The sequence below is a fragment of the Rhinolophus ferrumequinum genome, chromosome 6 (assembly GCF_004115265.2).
Source record: "Rhinolophus ferrumequinum isolate MPI-CBG mRhiFer1 chromosome 6, mRhiFer1_v1.p, whole genome shotgun sequence".
NCBI lineage: Eukaryota > Metazoa > Chordata > Mammalia > Chiroptera > Rhinolophidae > Rhinolophus > Rhinolophus ferrumequinum.
The window spans coordinates 3,139,981-3,161,359 of NC_046289.1; the positions used below are offsets into that span (position 1 = coordinate 3,139,981).

General features: G+C 47.8%; 1 long non-coding RNA gene across 1 annotated transcript; it reads left to right on the forward strand.

Annotated features, from left to right (window-relative positions):
• The first annotated feature begins 9,087 nt into the window (after positions 1-9,087).
• LOC117022840 (uncharacterized) lies at positions 9,088-19,887 on the forward strand. Its single transcript, XR_004423125.1, has 3 exons — positions 9,088-9,200; positions 9,955-10,613; positions 15,622-19,887. It is a non-coding gene; the product is annotated as an uncharacterized LOC117022840 (long non-coding RNA).
• The last annotated feature ends 1,492 nt before the right edge of the window (positions 19,888-21,379 follow it).

A 21,379-nucleotide genomic window follows, 5' to 3' on the forward strand; every position in this document is an offset into this window, starting at 1 on the left:
TTCTGTAACTTCTTTAGAAGAAATGTCTGTTCAGGTCTTTGACCATTTTTGAATTTGGTTGTTTATTTCTTGTTTTTGTTGAGTTGTATTAACATTATTTTTGACTTTTAAAAATATTGTGTTAAATGTGACTTATCTTCCTTGCTGAGTTTTTTGGTGCCTTGTTAAATTTTGCACCTGAGGTGAGTGTCTCATTTGCCTCACCGTAGTTCCATCCCTGGTTCTCTTGGGGAGAAAAATTTCTGAAGAAGTCTCTTGGAGGGGGGGGTGACTCTCAGGGTGGGGGAACAGCAGACAAGGGATAAGGGGGTATGGGGCATGGAAGGCCTAGCGGGAAGGGCTGGGGAAGGTCAACCCTCACTGTTCTCATGGCTGTGAGGTAGCAGCCCCTATCCTCCAACCTTCAGTAGAGACTGTACTCAGACATGGCCTTCCACGAGTGGTTTCTTATTGAAAGGAAGGAAAGGAGTTGAGTTCCACATTGGGGCCGATGCCTGGGAGAAGTAAAGGAACAGCTGCCAAGGTGCTGCTGAGGATGGGGACACAGAGGTGACCAGGAGAATCGGGTACTCAGCAATGCCAGCTTCTCAGGGAGGCATGGGAATGTGTGCCAAGCCCATCTAGATTCTATGGGGAGGGAGACCCTCAAGACAATATAGACTCAGCTCTGCCCCTTACCTGCTGGGCTTTTCCAAGCCTGTGTGGCCATGGTGTGTCCACAGCATCCAGGCCCATTCCCCACGCTCAGACTGTGCCTTCTTCTTGCATCCAGGGCAGTGTGTGACGTACCCATCACCACAGCTGTGTTATCCTAACTGTCCAAGGAACCGAGAGAACCTCAAAGATTCCCACTGGACACCAACCCACACCACAGCGCTATTAACACTAAGCTTTAGCTGGTTCACTCAGGCTCCTGGACAGCACTCTAAGAAGTGTGGTTGTCAGGTCATTAATAATACATCAGTTGGCCCTTGTTCTCAAAGACAGAAGTGCTCCATCTGGGAGGCCCAGCTGAAGTACCACAGCCAAATTTGATGAAAACTATAAATCTACAAATCCAAGAAGATCAACAAATACCAAGTAAGACAAATACAAAGAAAACCACACCAAGACACATCATAATCAATTTTATGAAACCAGAGTGAAAGAAAAAAATCCTAAATGCAGCCAGAAATGAATGAGACATACAGAGGAACAATATAAAAATGACAGTAGTATCCTTCTTGGAAACAATGCAAACCAGAAGTCAATGGAATAACATCTTTAAGATAGTGAAAGAAAGAAACTGTTAATCCGACATTCTGTACCCTGAAAAAAATCTTCCAAAAATGAAGGCAAAACGAAGAGTTTTTAGGACACCAGCAGACTGGTACTGTAACAAATGTAAAAGGAAGTTCTTCAAGCAGAAAGAAAATGACATCAGATAGAAAGCTGGATCTACAAAAAGGAGTGAAGAGTATTGGAAATGGCAAATAGGTTGGTAAATGTAAAAAAAGTTTGTTTGTTTGTTTTTTTTTAAACAAAAGCCCACTATGAGAAAGAGCATTTGCAAAGATATTTGTGGCACTCTAGTGGTTCATAAGTGTTATTAAAAAGATAAAAATTTGATTAAATATATTTAAATTATAGATGTCATATATACTCATTTCATCCAGGTACAAATAGAAACTTAATAATATTAAATTCTTCCAAACTGCTCCACAAAGGAAATCATCTTTCAATATTAAATATATAAAAATATACAAACATATATGGAGTATAAGTTGATATTTTGCATGAAATATATTACATTATTCTGCCACATGAATTTTTTTTTAATTGAAGTTTATTGGTGTGACAGTTGTTAGTAAAGTTACATAGATTTCAGGTGTACAATTCTGTAATACATCATCTATAAATCACATTGTATGTTCACCACCCAGAGTCAGTTCTCCTTCCATCACCATATATTTAATCCCCTTTAGCCTCATCTACCACCATATGAATTTAAAAACACTTATTAAAAGAGTTTTTTTTCTCAACTTTTAATTTCCTTAAAATACAAATTGACTATTTAAAAACAAAATATCAACAACATACTGTGGGGTTTATATATATTGAAAAACATAATCTATGACAACCGCAGCACAAAGGATATGAAAGGCAAAATCGAAGAATATTATTGTAGGATACTTCATAAGTGAAGTGGTATAACATTTGAAGGCAGACTGTACCAACAAGTTGAAGATGCATATTCTAGATCCTGGAGAAACTCATAAAAATTAGAACACAGAGATCTAATTTATTAGATATTTGTGGAATAAAAAGAAAACACAATCCTAAAGAATGAAGGAAAAAAGAAACAAAGAACAGATAAGGCAAATAGAGAACAAATAGAAATATTTGTAGACTTAAACCCAATGATACTGATAATTATATTAAATGTAAACATCTACAATGAAAGGTAGAGATTGTGACAGTGGATTGAAAAGCAAAGCCCAACTCTATGTTGCCTATAAGAAACCCATTTTAAATATACAAAAGTCAATTGTATATCTATATACTAACAGAGAACAACTAGTGGTTTAAATTAAAAAATACAGTACTACAAATGAATCATATAATCAAATTAAAAGAATGGGGGATTATTGAAAAATTAAAAGAATGGGAGAGTCAATCTGAAAGAGCTCTCAATGTCCAAAGCTGGAACAGTTTGAGCAACAGAATAAATAATGATAGCATTGGATTATAACCCAAAGAATAAAGTATCATCTGTTAATTCACACTGATATAAATTAATAATGAAATAAATTGGAGAAAGAGAACAACACCTCCTTTATGAAGAATTCCAATTAATAAATGTCAAAGGAATGAGGGAAACACAATAACCATCGTTAGAATTCCATACAAATAATGGAGGCAAGACACACTACTGGGTGTTAAAATTAGAGGGCTAAAGTTTAAGAAGAAACAGAACATTTGCATAGTCTCAAAGTATCTTCCTGCCTCAAAGTTACTAACTAGGAAAAGAAAAACAGTAACTCTACGGTGGAGGAATCTGACAGACACCATGTTTACCAAGTGATTAAAGTTCACATTACCAGTAATAAGACCTGGTAACACCGTGAACTCCCTGATACGATGCATGTCACCTAGTGGTATTCTTCTCAATAATGTATAACCTCAAGTAATCGTAAGAAAACATTAGAGGAAGCCAAACTGAGGACATTCTACAAAACACCTGATTATTACTCTTCAAAAATGTCAAGTCATGCAAGACAGAAATATTGAAAAATTGTCACAGATTGTAGAAAACTAAAGAGACATGCCAATTTAATATAACGTGTGACCCTAGATTGGGTCCTGGTGGTGGAAAAGAACACTAGTGGCAAAACTGGTAAAATCCAAATAATTGTCTGTGATGTCATTAATAGCATTGTAACAATGTTAATTTCTTAGTTTTCATAATTGTGCCATGATTTAGGTTAGATACGAGGTGTGATCAAAATATATGGTGGATGTTTAAATTAAAAAAAAAAGTATTACAGTAAAAGACACATTGCCATTAATCCCCCTCAAAATACTCCCTTTCACTTCTTCACTTCAAACACACTTATCCCATCATTCTTGCCACTTTCTGAAGCAGTTTTGGAAGTCCTCTTTCCTGAGTGTCTTCATCATCATGACAACACTCCATGTCACACATCTCTTCTGGTACACAGCAATTTCTGTCAAATAAAAACATTACAGTGTGTCCTCATCCACCTTATTCACTGGATCTGGCACCGTGCGACTTCTGGATCTTCCCCAAAGTCAAAATGACCATGAAATGTAAACGTTTGAATGGATTCAGTACATCGAGGCAGCCATGATAGTGCAACTAAAGACACTCAGGAAAGAGGACTTCCAGAACTGCTTCAGAAAGTGGGAAGAACAATGGGATAAATGTGTTCAAAGCAAGGGGGAGTATTTTGAGGGGGTAATGTGTCTTACTGTAATAAAAATTTTTAAATTTAAACATTCACCATATTTTGTGATCACACCTCATATTAACATTAAGGGAAGCTGAGTCAATGGTATGTGGTAACGCTATGCTCTTTTAGCAACTCCTGATATTCTAAAATTATCTCAAAATAAAAAGCTTAAAAATAATACCATTTATGATAGCATATACTATATGAAATGCCTAGGGACAGATTTCACAGAATATACGTACGACCTGTACACTGAAAACTAGAAAACATTGCTGAAAGAGATTAAAGACAGTATAAAGAAAAAAAGAGATATACCATGTTCATGGATCCAAAGACTCAATATTACTGGATGGCAATTCTGCCCTCAGTGATCTATAGATTCAACATAATCCCCAGTATAGTTACACCTGCCTGTTTATGGAAATTGACAAGGTGATTCTAAAATTTAAGTGGAAATGTAAAGTACCTAGAATACCCAAAGCAATTTTGAAAAAGAACAAAGTGGGAAGATTTATACTACTGAATTTTAAGATCTATTATAAAGCAATAGTATGGTATTGGTATAAGGATAGATCTCTAGATCAGTGAACAGAATAGAGAACCCAGAAATAGATCCATGTACATATGACCAATTGATTTTTTAAAAGGGGTCTAGAAAATTCACTGGGGGAAAGTAAAGCCTTTAAAACAAATGTTGGTGGAACAACTGGATATCTACGTATAATAATATAAGCCCCAACCCATGCCTCACGTCTTACACAATCATTAACTTGAAATGGATCACAGACCTAAACATAAAAACCAAAATGATAAAAATGCTAGAAAATATAAAGGAAATATTTGTCACCTCGGGGTAGGCAAAGGTTTCTTAATAAGACCCAAAACAACCACAAAATATAAAAGTAAAACATGATAAAAATGGAGGCCATCAAAATGAACATTTGTATTTCAAAGGACCTATTAAGAAAATGAACAAACCGCAGCGTGAGAAAACATATTTGCGATGCACACATCTGATAAAGGACTTTATCAGAATATAGAAAAACATTCTTACAACTTAATGATAATGGGACAGACACTGCAATTAAAATAGTGGACAAAAGCTTTGAACAGTTACTTCACAGAAGATATCCAAATTATCAATCCCTTAGCTGTTCCTTCCACCTGAGATGCTCTCCCTGCATGTATCTGTCTCACTAAGTCCCTCTGTTACTTCAGTCTGTTCAACTTTTACCTTCTCAGTGAGCCTTCTTCCCCTGGTACTTCATTAACTGCTACCCTCAGCCCCAAGCTCTCCCCACCACACACGTCCTCCAAATCGCCCCATTCTGTGTTTTCCTTTTTCCATCCACTTCTTACCACACTGTAGACTTTACTTATTTGTTATGATGTTTGTTGATCTATCTTTCCTGTAAGAATGAGCAGGAATTCTGTCTTTTTTATTCACCAAATTATCCCAAGTGACTACAACAGTGCCTGGCACCTAATAGGTGTTCAAAAAATATTTCTTTTATAATGAGTGAATGAATAAGTGGCTGCTTTCATGCTTTTATCTTTGGAATCCTGCAGTTTTACTATAATATGACAAGCAACGAATTCATTTTTATTTATCTTGCTACAGACTCACCATGCTTCTTGAATTTAAAGATTACCATCTATTATTAATTCTGGAAAATTATTAGCTATTCTATTTTCATGTAGCCCACCTGTCAACCCTGTTCTTTCTATCATCTTCTTCTAGAACATCAATCAGATGCACATTATATGATTAATTCTATCTTTCATGACTCTTAACCTCTTTCTTTTTTCTGACATTTTTTTTCTCTGTTTGTCTCTGGGTGATTTCTTTCATTCTACTTTTCATTTCATTAATTTTGTTTTCAGGTAGATCTAATCTGCTGTTTTACCAAATTTTGAGGTTTTAATACCATTAATAAGATTTTCACAGCTAGTTCTGCTTGGTTCTTTTTCAATTTTATTTGGCCTTTTTTGATAGTACTTTGCTAATTGTTCATAGTTCCTAAAACATTAAAATAAGTTTTTTTGAAGTTCCCTAGCCAGTAATTCCATTGATTTGATGAACTTGGGGCTCCAACTTGGGACTGTGATGATCTGTCTTGTGAGTCTATGTTTGCAGGACTCCTGAGAGGCAAGGTCGGGGGATTTGAATTTGCTTTTAGCAGTTGAACTTTACTGGAAATGCCTTTAAGTTAATTTTACAGTTAAGGGGTTTCCTGGACCACAAGGGTAGTAAAAATTCAACCCCCAAATTCTTGTGAAGTAAGGCCTGTGGATATGAAGTCTCAAAGGAGACTGGTTATCTGCACCCAGATCGCAGGTGGAGATGGGCACGTTTGCTTGTTACCTCTTTTGCCCAGCTATATTAGTCAGGATAGCCCAATATCTGCTTCCGTAACAAACAATTCCTTGCACTGGCTAAACCCAACAAAGGCTTATTTCTTGTTCTTGCAGCTCTTGCAAAGTTTGCAGGGGATCTGAGCAACCTCTCCAGGCAACAGTCCCCCATGGGCAACTCAATGATCCGTGTTTCAATCTCAACACAGCTCTGCCATCTTGATTTGTGGCTTCCACAGGTGCCTAGGGATGGGGTGGAGACAGCACCAGAGAGTCTGGCGTGGGCTGTTAATTTCTTTAGTCTACAAGTGATTTGTGTCTCTTCTTCTCAGTACCCATTGGTTGAACCAGTCCAGGGCCAGCCTAATTGGGAGGAGGCAGGGACTATGTCCACCTGTGCTTGGAGGAAATGGAGCATTGAATCTGAGTGGCACTGGAAGTCTCCACTGTTCCAGTAGGTGGATTTCCCCCAGTCACCCATTCCCTGGAATGGGAACCCCCTGAGGTCCTGGCTTTGGGCAAGGATGTCAACGTCTCACTGTGCATGTGCCTCAGACTTTCTCTCCTGTCGCTGTTGACCGCTGAATCCCTTACTACGACGGCCCTGGGACGGCCGGATGCCCTGAGTTTGCTTCAGCTCATCACCCTCCCTTACAGCTCTCCTCCATTTTGACCCCTGGGTAATATTTTTTCTTTCTGCCAGCTCAGTTGCACATTGCAAACGATGTTTATTGCGTTTTATGGAGCATCCTCAGGCATTTCATTGTAGGAGGTAAGTATTATTATTAGGCACACTTTATAGTTGAGGAAACGAGGCAGACATCTTCAGGGCCCTGCCCAGGGACACACTTTGGGACGTCCTGGAGCCTTGTTTCTCAGCCAGGCCTGTCTGACTCCACAGCCAGTGCTCCTTCCACTGTACTTGGGAGAGGGAGGTACTGCGTCCAGCTTCCCAGAGGAGGTCACCTTTGACCTGGTCTGGAAGGATACGAGGTTGGGGTGTGAGGGCCCAGCCTATGAAAAGGCCTGAGGGTGTGAAAAGGTAGAGACACATGTTTGCTGCTCAATAAATATTTGCTGAATAAATAATAAATAAACAGCCCACTAGAGGAATGAGAGGATGAATAATGCTGTTGGTAAAGCATGAGTCAGTTTCTTGCAATGGCTTGTGTTTGACCCACAGTTTTTCTACCTGCTCTTGCCTAATTTCCCAAGCTAAACAAACTGGGAAGAACTTGTGGGAATGCCAGCGAATGAGTCCCTCTTCCAGTCTTAGCAATTGCACTTACCTCAAATTACAAGCCTGTCTGCTTTCATTAGTGAAATAAGACTCAGGGAGGAGCAAAGGTGGAAGGTCAGCCTGACTTGGAGACGCCAGGTCTTTGTCGTCTCCGGCCCCAGTGGAAGCCCTGGCTCTTCCAGGCCTGTGGAGTTAGCTCCCGCAGGCCCTCCACCCGCATGGCTGGGCTGCCCAGAGGAAGAGAAAGCAAACAGAGGGAAATTCCGACTTGGGCCTGGACTTCAGTCAAGTCCCTTTCCTTCATAAACACCCTCCCTTGCATTTATTACAACGAGGGAACTTGAGCCTGTGCCCTGGAGGGAGGATTAGATCCAGAAAGGCCCACTGAGGCGCATATCAACTGGCAGCTTGCCAGAGGGCACCCTAGGAGATGGCGGGGGTCCTCAGAACACTTAGGACAATGTTTATGGACCCTTAAGAACTTTGAGTTTTAGGTCATGAGGAAGCTGATAAGATTGAAGCTTGCAGAATAAAATCAAGAGATGTTATTTGCTGAATAAAGTTGAGGCTCTGTTGTGAACATTCTAGAAGATGGACATGTTGTCATCTGCTCGGATGTTAGGGTGCTCCATAAAAGCACCTCTTCTTCACCCATCTCCTCTTGGGGCCTGGCTGGAATTCGTGCTCTCACACTCACTAGCTTAGGCAGTCTGCATCGAAGCCTGCGAAGCAGGGAGCTCATCACCAGTTTTCAGATGAGGATGGAAGAGGTACTGGTGAAGGAACTTGCCCAGGTCACTGAGCCGGTAAGTGTGGCCTGGGGACCCTGATTCTCCATTTGGTGGCTGGCACAGCAGAAGAATATCTGTCTCAATACAATTCTTTTAGGACCCACGAACATCTATTCAATTTTGCCTAAGGCAGAAAAAAAAATGTTGAAGTATATGAAGGTTTATAAAGATTTTTGTAGGTAGATATTATTATGGTAGGAGGGGCCCATGACAGTCACAAGGTATGTAGTGCTGAGGGATTCTAGTGAGCCTGTCCCCTTCCAAGCTCAGGTCTTTGGGGGGTCAAGGAAAGGCCTGTGGATAGGGCTGTTGGTGGTGCCGGTATACCTGACATCAAACACAATTCTATTAAAAGGGTACCCCATTTTTTCAGCCCCTGCCACTGTATAACCTATTGCTGTTCCTGCCCTGAAGGTGAGGGTGGGGGTCTAGGGAGGGTTTCTATAATCAGGGATTACTGAGCAGTAGTGAGATTCTGCCATCTCGTGTGCACGTTCAGTCACATTGATGTTTTTGTTTTTGTTCTTGTAAACTCAGAATTTTAGCATAATTTCAGATTTACGGAGAAGTTGCAAGGGTAGTCCAGAGGGTTCCATACCCTTCACCCAGTTTCCCTTTGCTAACATCGTGCAATAATAGGTGACATTTGCCAACAATGAGTAACTGACATTGGTCCATCATTATTCGCTTGACCCCAGACTTTATTTGGATTTCACCAGTTTTCCCACTAATGTCCTCTGTCTGTTGCAGAATCCATGCCAGGACACTGCACTGGGTTTCTTGTCTCATCTGCCCAGTCCGGTCTGCACTGGGTCACACCATTTCTGATACCTGCTCTGGGCCAGGGCTAGGACCCAAGAGGTGAGTGAGGGTTGCCCTGACCTTGGGCAGCTCCTGGTCCAGGGCTGGGGCGGGCATGGGCAGGCGTTGGCATTGAGCTGAGAAGCTGGCGGGATGGATCAATGTGGGCATGTGGAGCCCGGACACGAGTGGCTCTGCCTGGGGAGATCCGCAAGGCAGGCATGGGGGCTTCGGAATTGCTTGGAAGAAGGGAGGCTCTGATTGAAAAGCTTGCTTGAATAATAACATCAAGCACTGTATTTTGATGGGATAATTGTTTTATATTTATAAAGATTCTTAATTATCTCTAGCAAATGCAGTTAGCTCACTTGGTAATTGAATTAAGGAAAATGTCTTTTCAAGTATTGTAAGCTGTTGCTATAATAAAGAAGAAGAAAGGATAACTTTAAAGTACTTCCCTGCGTGACCTAGACCGAAAGCTGAGTAATTCTATTAAGGTCCAGTCAGTTCTAATATAACAGGCATTCTGCAGATGCCAAATTAAAATTGTGAGTTGATGGAAATTTCCTTTCTTTGGGAAGCCCTTGCCGACCCCCATTTAGAGCTGATCCTTCCCTTGTGGGCCCTGGACGTACTTTTATTTTTGTACTTATGACTATATTGTGCTTATCTCTGGGTCTGTCTTGCGTCCCTTTGACCCCCCCCCCCAAATGTGTGTGTCTTGAGAGCCTGGCCTGTGTCGTGCCCAGGGAGGTATTACAGAGAAGTGGCAGGTACTGATTCTTGAACTGAGTGGACACCCCTTCCTCCACAGCCATGAAGTCCCTTCCTGAAGCGCCCTGTCAATGTTTGCTGTCTGGATGGACCCATCTGTCAGCACACGCCAGCAGCTGTGGAGCAGTAATGTCTACGTCCCTGGAATGTGGGCAAGGGTGGCCTTGGGGGGACCTGTGGCATCCAGGAGACTTGCGCCTCGATGGCTCGGATCTCTGGGCTTGTCAGGCAGCTCAGCATGGCAGTGGTTGGTGGGGAGCTGAGAGGAATCTGGACAGGCCCTGAACTTGGAAGAAAAATCAGTGTTTGTCCCGGAGTTTGTTGGATCATAAACGTGTCTCAAGTTGCATGAGCACTTCCTGGCTCCTGCACGGCTCAGGTGAGCTCTGCTGATTCGGGAAGGGCTTCCCCACGCCCCGATCACCCGTCAGCAAAAGGAGCCCTGGCATCTGATGGGGCTTCTTGTGATGGTAAAACCCACTCAAATGACCCACAGCAGGCGAGTGGAGTGGGCTGGCTCCCTCATTCTTTCAGGCACGCGTAAACTCAACAAATAGTCCCATGCTTGCTGTGCCCAGATGCTGGGCCAGGCTCAGCTGATGTGGTAGGAGCCAGCCCCCTAGGCCTCTCAACGCACGTCCAGTGTGGAGAGCGACATTGATCGGGCAGATGAAACCAAACCAGGATAAGGACAGGCTGGTAAGTGTTATCCACTATGGCAATAAATAGAGGACGTGATGGAGGGGCTGGCAGGCGGGGTGCGGGGGGCGGGGGGCGGGGGCTGCTGCAGACACACGGGTGCTGCCCGCCCTCTGGGCACTCGGCACTCCACTCCTTATGTGGCCCCTCTCACAGCTGATGGCCTCTCCCCTACCACGCTCGGCTTTTCTCCTGTCTCCTTCTCTCCCTGTCACCTTCCCACGCCAGCTCCAGCGTGCCCCCGGAGTTCTGGCATGCACAGGGACATCACGGTGGCTTGCTGCCAGCTATCCATCCTTTTCTTGTTCTTAGCTCAGGCGCTTAGCTGGGTGTTCTAGCCCAGGTGTCCAGCCTTTGTATCGTCTGCCCCCGGTGGGGTACATTCAGCTGAGGCAGGTGCAGGGTGGATGGCACGGGACATGGGTGGGCATGATGGGCACGGCTGTGGGTGTCCCATGCTGCAGAGCGGCACGAGGCCTGGGATCGAGTCCTGCTCCATCCCTTGTCCCTGAGTGAGCTTCGACATCACTGCCTCAGCTTTGTCCCTGAAACCAGTGGTGCTGCAATGAGGGACGGTACGTCCAGCACCTGGAAGGCTGCTGGGCGGGCACGTGTGCTCATGCCCACAGAGGGAAGCCATCATCCTCAGTGGACTTCTGCACTCCCCGCTCTGACCACTGGGCCGGCTGAAGTGTCCCAGCACCTCCCCGAGGCAGGGCACGCGTAGGGGTTTGGTGACTTTTATAACGATGGACACATGGAAGGGCTGCTGCTCACAGTGACGGTCTCAAAGGGCCGATCGGTGGTTATCCGTTTTTATAGAATTCCACATCCTTTGGGCATCTTGGGATTACAAAACAGCCACCGAGAAATCATGCATCCCCACTAACATGGAGACTTTATGTATTTACAATTCAGCTTAAATTTTTACCAAGAGAGGTTTTCAAAATGTAACATGTGTTAGTCACCGTGTGAGTTGCGAAACCAAGGAAATATCTCCAGTGTTGGCCTTGACGATGTAATCTGGCAAGGTTTAGGGAGGAATAAAAATAACACTGCTCAACGTTGCTGTCTCAAAGGGGAGCAGGGACCTGGAGCCCTCCCGAGCCTACAGTTAGCTGGTTTGCATGTGCAGGGTGGGCCACTGGGTTGCCCTGTCTTCACGCCCTCCGTGTGGCCAGCCAAGGTGAGCTCATCTAGGGGCAGCGGGAGAGAGAGAGGCTGGGGAGTCAGGGGCTTGGTTTGAGTTCTAGGTCTGCCACTCACTGGCGAGGTGACCTTGGGCATTTTTCAGACCCCACTGGGCGTGGAGAGGTGACGGGAGGTGCCCAGGGTGGCACCACAGGGATGTGAAAGTCTCATTCCTCTCCTCCCCTCCTCCTCCCTCCCCCCAGAAATCCCAGGCAGCCTCAAGGGTTGCTCTGTGGCCAAACCATGTTTGGGACGATGGAGGGAGGTGGTGACCGGACCTCCCCACACAGCTGCACAGCTAGCTTGGTTTTCTAAACACAATAGCACTGCACCTCCCCACTGAGCTGCAAGTCCGCAGGTGGCTTGATGAACATGTGGTTTCTGGATGTGACATGAAAGTTAGCCTTTGCGCACTCTTTGTCTGGGATCCCTGGGTTTGTTTTTCTTGCTCTTCCAGTCCTGAAATATTCTCAATCGTGTTTATGTTGTGGCAGCAGACATGGAAGCTCAGTGCTGCTGTGCTGGGATCTGCTGGGCCCTGCCTCCTCCATCCTTTCGAAAAGCACCAGCAGGTGCCTGCCTGGCAGGATCCCAGCCAGCCAGGACAGATCCCCTGCAGAGCCTCCAGGACACCTTCCCCAGCCGCCCCTGCAGGTGTCTGCCGACCGTGCCACTTGCATCACAGTTCCACCTGGAGTGCCTCTGTCTACTGGTGACGTGGGCTTCCAGGGGGTGCCTGCGAATGATTTCTGACCCTCGCTCCAGCTGGGGAGTAGGGACTGAGATGATTCCCATTCTGCAGATGACAAAACTGAGGCTTGGGAGTGACTTGCTTGTACAAAATGATCACCATTTCTATTCTGAATATTCCTCTTCTGCCTCCCCTTCCTCTCAGGGCGCTGCCCTCTGGGGTGCACTTGGCCCTCAGTTTGTCATCGCAGTATGGAAACTGCAAGCCCGCTGACAATGCCCTCTGGGGCCCACAGTGCATCCCCCTAGTTCCATCTGAGCCTCCTTTTGAACTTGGACTATATGCCACCTAATGGTCCTTTCCTGTTTTTTTAATTGTCTGTGTCTTGCTTGCCTATTGAGACTATGAATTCCAAGGGATCAGGAGCCACGGGCTGGCTGCCTTGTGCCTGGCCGGGGGTGGCCACGAAACTGACTCTGCACCACCCTTGTTGAAGGGTGACTTGGTATTGTTCCCTGAGGCTGGGTTCCACATGTCTGGCCACAGGAGGCTACAGCCCTCTGCCCCAGGTCCTTGGCTGGCCAGCATTTCAAATGATATTGTTTCATATTAAATTGTTTCAAATTCCATGGACCCTGGTTTCACAATCAAATAATTCGATCTTGTTTACAAATGGAATTTTTACTTTTTGACAGTTTCTAGCTTTGCTGGGCTGGATGGTCAGCGAGAGCGTGTCCTCTCATGCCCTCCTATCCATCTCTGCTGCCTTCCCTGGGACAGTGTGGCGTCTGGGAACCATCTTGGGGGGCGGCAAGCACCCAGCCAGGGGCTTTCGCAACCTTCTCTCCCACCGTCCAGCTCCTGTCATGAGACAATGCACAAATAGCAGAATTGAGAGGGACGCTTGCTACCTGTCGTTCCAGCACTCGCTTTTACAGATCAGGAAATGGAGATGCAAGATCCCACTTCCCATGGCTGCCCAGGACCCAACGCCAGGTCCTCGGACGCCCTCCTCCAGGGACGTTTCCACACTCCTCTCTTCCTCCATCCCAGAAGTATAAGTCCCTGCCATGTGCCACCCACTGCTTTGCGCAATGCAGGCACAGATGTGGAAGGACACGACCTTTGATCTCTCAGAGCTCGTAATCTGAGTGTTGAGATGAAAGGATGGACAAGCAGACAAAAAGTGGCCACACACTTAATTGGTGGCTCAGTGGGCCATAGGAGGGAGCGAGAGGCCACGGAGGGCCAGTCGGGGCAGGATTGGCAGGTCGAGCAGAGGGAGCAGGATTTGTAAAGCCACAGACGTGGGCCAAGCTTGGCGGTTGTTGTCCACCGCGTTTTTGGCAGCTGGTCGGTCCCTGCATGTGAATATTTTAATCAAGGTCTAAACTTCAGTCTCTCCCAGTGGGTCCCCTTGTCACTTTGGAGGCTGCCTCCTTATCCAGTGACATCCCTGTCACTGGAACAAGTTTGCAGCCTCTCTTCTGGAACTTTCTCTAAGCAAGTAATGGTATTGGGGCAGATGGGCGTCGTGGTTCTGTGGTCACTGGGATGGGTGACCTGGGTTGGCCCCTGCAGCATCCCCACTGGGCTTGGCTCAGAAAGGCACCTGGCTGTTTCCACAAGTCACCGGCTCTCCAAGGTCAGGGCAGACCTGCTGAGGAGGTCACGTCATGAGCCATCCCCTCAGGCTGCCCCGGTGAGGGCTCCGTGGTGGGCATCCTAGCCAGCCCGAGCCTGCAGAGGGTTGCCTCAGGAAAGGCCTAAAGTTGGTTGATAATGACCCAGTCAGCTGCCGCAGCCCAAAGGCAAGAACTTCATTCTATAAAATATCCTGGAAATGAGTACAGGGCGGGGCCCGACGGCCCTTGGACCTGGCAGCAGCCTGCAGCTCTAGCCCATCCCGCAAGGGCCCCGAGACCTCCCTGAGCCCTGGAGCCCATCTCATGTCTCTCCCACGTCACTGTGGACTGCACTGACTCGTGAGGCCGTCTCTGTGTGGACACCTAGGGTCAGACTGGGAACCACCCAGGCCGTGGTGACGCCCAGGACTGCCGGAGTGGGTGGAAACGGGGAGCTCCTCTTCCTCAGTGGAAGTGCAAATCCAGCCAAACTGAAAATGTGTACACAGTTTGGGCCAGAATGGATGTTTTTAGGAACCTAACTTCCTGGTGTTGGTCACAGTTAAAGAACGAGACGCGTGGGTCTCAAGTCTCCTAAGAAAGAGTGAGGTGCAGAGTGTGTCTGCTGCTTGTGTTGGGAAGGACGGATCTCTCAAGTGGGCAAGGTGACAGAAGCAAGATGCCAAAGACAGTATGATCCATTTTTGAGTGAAAGAAAGATACAGAAATAGACGGTAGTATATCATCTGGAAGACTCCCCAAAAGGGTAGTGATAAGTATACCAGCCGTGAACTCAGGAGCTCCGGTTACCCAGCACTGAGCTCTCTCCCAGGTTCGGGTACGTCGTTAGCTCACTGAGTCCTTCGGAGGCCGTGGGTGTTACCATTCGACTCACTTGGCAGATGGAGAAACTGAGGGCCTGGAGAAGGTGAAAAGAACCGTGCAGGTCACAGGTAGTGAGTGGAGGTGCAGGACATGGGCCTGCGCCCCTGGCCATTCTGCTGCTGGAGAGAATACCTTGGGCTCCGGGGGGGCGGGGAGGGCTGGGCACTTTCAGTTTTCATTTTTACCTTCTTGTGTCCTCTGCATTCTCTCCCCAGAAACATCTATTGCTTTATTTTAGAAACTGTCTACAGAGGTTATCCGGATAAGGGTAATAAGCCTTTATTTCCTTTATTGTGTTTTTCTGCATTAAAAAGAAAAACACAGTCATGACGTTTAAAAACCTCACCCCCCCAAGAGAGAATATTGGGTCCCTAGGAAGGGAACTGAAGAGAAAATCAGGACTCCAGAAATGACCCCAGTCCTGGTGGAGCCTCTTGGGGCTTGTCAAGGAAGTCAGCTCTATTTTCCATGATTTTCAGAAGGTGGGAGGTAGAAGACCCCTGAATAACTTCTAGTCTAGTTCCTCATTTTATGGGTGGTCAAATTAAGGCCAAGAAGGACCACCCTCTTCCAGGTGTCACTTGGGGTCCAACACTTCCTCTCCTCTTCCCTCTAGGGCCCACCCTGTGCTCTGAGTTGAAAGCTGGAAAAGGCACCAATGATTTCTACGCCATAGTTGTTTGACAACCGCAATCAAAACCACTCACGGAACCATCCTGTGTCCAGGACAGAGCCCCAAGACCACCTGGGACAGAAATGCCTCCCGCAGGACTGGCCCCCAAACGACGGCCTCACTTGTCTCGTCTCGGCTCCGAATCCAGTGTGCACTTGAGCTCATGGTGGCTGTTCTGTAACTAGCAAGACTGGTGAGAGGGTGACGTTGCCATTGGTGACCACAGGTATCCTGGCAGCCTGGTGCAGAAAGGCTACTTCAAGCTCTAACAAGGGCCAGGTTTCCACGGGGACAGCGGAGCCTCATGTGGCAGGTGTCTTGCTCTGCCCCTGACTAGCTCTGTGGCTTTCTCAGAGCCCCCAGTTTTCCCATCTGTAAAACAATGGGAGTGGCCTAGATGACCTCAGGCCTTTAAGATGGTGGCAGATGCCGGCACGTAGCCTTGCTCCTGCTTCCGGTCATTGGAGCCAGAAACCCAAGTCTGTGGACCCACTTCCCAGGTGGACAGGTCCTCTGTGCCTGGCCCCAGGGAGAACACTTGGCATGGACCGCAGGGACTGCTCATCAGCAGTGTGATGGTCTTCCAAGGCCAGGAGAGCCGGACGAAGCCTGGCTCTGCCATTTGCTAACTGTGCTACTTCCAGTCATGTGACTGTACTTCTCTGAGCCCCAAATACTTGATTTGCAGCCCCTGGAGAAAAGCAGCACCCACAGCCATCAGTGTGCTGTCATAGGGTTGGTGCCCAGCATTGGCAAACAGCCGGTCATCCATAGAGGCTGGTGTCTGAGGGAGTGCCTTGTTCCATCAGGTCAGCACGACTCAGGTGGGGTTCGAGCTGGACCACATAGACCCTTGAGCCCTGAAATCTGCGGTGGGAACTGAGGTGGAGGTGGTCCGAAGCGGGGCCTGGAGCTAAACTGGCAGAGGGAGGAGGCTGATCAGGGGACAGGCATCCTAGGCAGGACCAGGGGTGTGGCAGGGAGGCACCAAAGTGTGTGGGCACTTTGTCAAGCCCTCATGTCATGCACGGTCTCATTTGATCCTCACCGTGACCCCAGAAGGTGGGCGTTGTCATCCCCACTCTAAGAGGAAGAAGCTCAGTGGGGGGAGGTGACTTCCTGGGTGTCCTGGTGCCAGGAAGTGGTGGCCAGAATCCCAGTGGGATGGTCTGATTCCAGGGCTGGAATGGGGCAAGCAGAAGTAGTGGGGGTGGGCGGTGTGGGGGTGGTTGTGGGTACCCCAGCCTGAGCCCTGAGCTCCTCACCCCACACACCCTCAGCTCTGAAAACACTGGTCGGTAAAGTGTGACCCACTAGGGTCATGGGATCATTTCAGCTGGTGGCAGCCATCACCAGGAAGGAAAGAAATAGGAGAGGGAGCGTCAGAGTTCATGATGCCCAGTACAGCAAGTATTCTTTTGTGAAGACATTGTTCCCATCCCACACGTGTAAACAGTTCACTACTTGTATTTTACATGCAGCCGTTATGCTGGTACCATGTATTGCTTACCCTGGTCCCAGTCAGCAGGCTTTGAAAGCCACTGCTTTCAGCTTTTCTCTCTTCTGCAGGGCCTCCGGGCCTTTGTTCTCGGAACAAGAACGCCAGTGCTGGGCACAGGACAGGAGCCAGGACGTGCTGGAAGATTTCCGCGAGTGCCCCTACCCGCATGACAACGCCGCTGGCTCAGCAAGGTGGTGGTGCCACTGTGTGGGGTCCAAGAACTTGGGGTGTGGATGTTTGACTGAAGCATGGGGGCAGCCTGAATGGGGAGTCCCAAGGCCCTGGCCCTGGGCCTGAGAGGAATGCTGTCCTCCTTCTCTCCTTGTGTGGGCCAGGGTGCCTCCTCATCCTCAAGCAATGCCCCAAAGCTGCTCCAACAGACTAGCCTGCTCTTAGGGGTGCTGAACCCTATGTGGTCACAGGGAACAAGCAGAGTGACAGCCTCTCCTACCCCTGGCCGTTGTTGACAACAGAGGACAGTGTCCTGGGGAGCAAAAGGATGTCAGGGAGATGGGAGACCAGGGGCCCAGAAATGCCAGGCCAGGCTGGGCGGCCTGCTCGGGAAGGAGTCTGAGCTCCCTCCTGCCCTCAGTGGGCACCTGGAAGGAGGTTTTCGGGTGATCAGATTTGTGTTTCAATCAGGTAACTAACTCTAGTCGGAGTGTGAGGCTGGCGCCACGTATCTTTTAGGCTTTCTCCGAATGGTTCTGTTCCAACCACAGAAAGCCCAGGCTTATGCTGGGAGACCCTGTGGTGGGGCGCAAACTCCAGCACATACACTTCAGATGTAGCCTTCTTACTTTTGCATGGCATTCTTCTCCCTCTCCCTTCCTTCGGCATTTACTGTCACTTCTTTTGTTTATTATTGCCACCTAGACTTAAGGTCTCCAAGGCTGGAGGCAAGCTGCTAGTTTTCTAAATATGGTTGAACATTCTGGATGTTCAGAACTGTTTTGTTTCTTGGAGGGTGTTGGAGGTGCCGATCTCGGTGGAAAGATCTCAGACACAACTCTGGGGCCTCTCTGAGGCAGCTAGGTGTTTGTTCTTTTCCTAGGAATGGGCCTCTGGTTTGGGCAGCTCTGGGCACCCAGAAACCTTCAGTTGTAATAAAGAAGCACAAAGCAAACCAGCATTCCAACGCGAGCCACATTCTCCTTCTGCATCCTGTCCCCACCCCCTCCCCAGCTTTCCCATTTGCCATGCTGGCTGGCTCAGGGGCTGCAAAAGGGACTTTTATTTCCCCAGAAAAACAGAACAAAACAAAAATCCTGAACACACTCGCACACACATAAATGCGACTGCGTCTGTAACCAGGACTGAGGCTGGACGCTCTGCCACCTGGCCTCTGTAGGACACAGACAGAGATGTGCCATGGTTGGCTTGCTCTTCAGACTGTGGACTCTGGATGTGACAAGGAGTCCTCCGAGCCCAAGTTTTGGTCCACATTTCAGTCACTTCTGTGTGTGTGTGAATACGGCCAAGGGACAGCAACAATGCTGCTGGATGGGTGATGGAGAGTTTTTAAAGGAGAGGAAACAAAATGGAGGAGGGTCCTCCAGGTGGGACCAAAACATGACATGGTGTAGCAGGCTGGGAGTGGGTCCTGTCTGCTTGCCCCGGCACCTGTACTCCCACTGCACAACCAACGTGCCTGGCTTCATTCATTACATCACCACACATGCCATAATTGTACAGGATGGGGTTAGAACTGTGTCTGTGTGCATATAAATAAACATTGCAGCCTGGCATCCAATAACCACTTCCTGTCGAGCAGCATTTCCCCTAATATAGTGGAACTAATTGCACCTCAACTCTCCTCCAGGGTTTCCAAATGTCAACAAAAACGTATTTCCCCCTTTCCTGTCCAGTTTAAAGGTTATTCCTAAAAAGCAGCAGTCAACGTATTTTTGATTTTTTGAGACTGAGAAAATTATTTACCAGGAACACACAAATTATTTGTTTTACTCTGTACTACTCACTTATTGACACAAGATCACTGGAAAAGCCACCTCAGAACAAATGGAGGATTAGGTTAAAACTTATTTTTTTATTTATTTATTTTTTTACAACCATTGGGATTACTGATGTTAGGGAAATTGTAGATAAAACAAACTCAAGGTCATTCAGTTTGTTACATATTAGTTAAATATTACTGTTTTATACAAAACAAAAACAGATACTCCTTAGGTTAAAAAAATTGGCGACTTTTTCCTGTGCAACTTTTATCTCAAGTGGAAGGCGATTCTAATTTTATCTCGGTTCAATAAGCAGATTACAAAAAACCATGAGGCCAAAGCTGTTTACTTTTCCCTACAATTCTCTGAGCTGCTGAAGGAAAGAGAATCACCTTGAATCTAGCATTTTCTGAGCACACTAAAACAGCCAGATCCCTTAGACCCATCTGGAAAGAAATCAATTACATTTATGTGTTAGTTTAATGTGAAATTATTTTATTTTCATTGTATTTTCTTTCAGACTATTGGGGAGGAAGAAAAAAAAAAGTACAGCAGGAGAAAGACAGGCTTTGGTTCCTCACCGCCCATTTTCTCTCCAGGTTTTTCTTGGCTTTTGGCGTTTGCTCTTAAATTTTTTAAAAATCTTTTTTTGTTTGAAAAATATACAAAATGTGTATTTCAAATATAAAAAAATTGTGTTTTGAACATGAGAAAATTTTAGATCCACAATACATTTTGACAAAAATATTATTAAAAAATACCGTCTGCTTTCACTCCACTTAAATTGTCATTCTTTTCATTCCATATCTTCTGATCTGTTCAGTCTGACATTTGTTAGATGTGAACAAGTTCTGCGGAGTATTTTAGAAAATATTTGAAAAAAGTGAACAAGCGATATGTAAAATTTCCACGGAAGCACGCTTGCTTGGGTAGCATTAGTTTTTAAAACAGTGCTGTGCTTGGAACGGCCAGTATCGCTCCTGGCACCGCGGGGACCCTCCGGCCGGTCAGTCCTCCGAGGGCAGTTCGGTGGCGGGGAGCCGCTCGGATCGGGCCGCAGCTCCTGGGCCCAAGCGGCCTTCGGTGTGCTAGCGTTTTCCTTTTCTGCAGCGTGGAGAGGCCGTGGAAAGACCCCACCGGGCCGCGCGTCCCCCCTGCTCCACCTGCCCCGCGCACCCTAAGCCGCTGCCGCGTGAGCACACGGTCCGCGCCACCCTACAGACGTCTTGGGCTCACTGCTGCACCTGGCTTCCATTTGGCTTTCATGGGCCTCCCCCATTCTAACTGGTTCCAGGTTTGCAACTTCGAGGCGCGGGAACTCAGCTGGGCCGCGCTCTTGGCCCCAAGGAGACGCCGGAGCAATTATCCCCGCAAACGCACGTCCGGGCTCCGGGGCGGACAGGGCTCGGACCTCCGACCTCCTTGCCCCAGGCACTGGCGCGGCCTTCCCCGCGCGGGCCCAGCAGAGCTGTCAGGGCGCCGCACAGATTCCGATAGGTCGGGCAGGCTTGGGGAGAGGTCCTCAAGACCTCTGCGCGCAGGGCACGAGCCCCAGGGCGCCATCGGAAGCGAAGCGGGCGCGGTGGGCAGAGCTGTTCGGACACTCCCATACCTCCAGCCCCGACGAGCAGCCCTACTGGAAGGGCGAGACCACCCACGCAGCCGCCAACGTGGGAACTGGCCGTCCCGGAAGCCTGGGGGCCCTGCGGGTCGAAGGGTTCTGCCTGGCGTCTGCACTCCACCCTGGCACTACCATCCTGAGTCACTGTCCTCCGTGGAGAGCCCCCAACCTGACCTACTCCGACCCCGTCATACGGTCATACTCCCAACACCCTGCTACCCCGGCATGCCTCTAGGCTGGGCCCCGCAGGCGCCGGGCACCGGAGAGGGAGGGCCCCCAGGGCCGAGGGCACTGTTCCAAAGTCCAGAAAATGGAAACTGTGCGAAAAGAATCCCCAAATCCGGCCGGGCCCAAAGCCCACCGGCTTACATAAAGCCCCAGGAGCCCTCCCGCCCGCCCTCGGCCTCCCCGCCTCGGGGTGAACGGTCGGCAGGCGCCAGGCCAGGCCGTCCTGGGGCTGGCACCGCCACCGACCCTTGCCCACGGTCCTGGTGTGACCCCGGGAGGGGGCAGGGGTCTCGGCCTCTTCCCACCGTCTGCCCCAGAAACATTTAACTGCCCTGTAATAATCGCATTAGCAGTCGGCCCCAATTAGGGCCGAGGGAGGGGGAGGCCGGAGGAAAC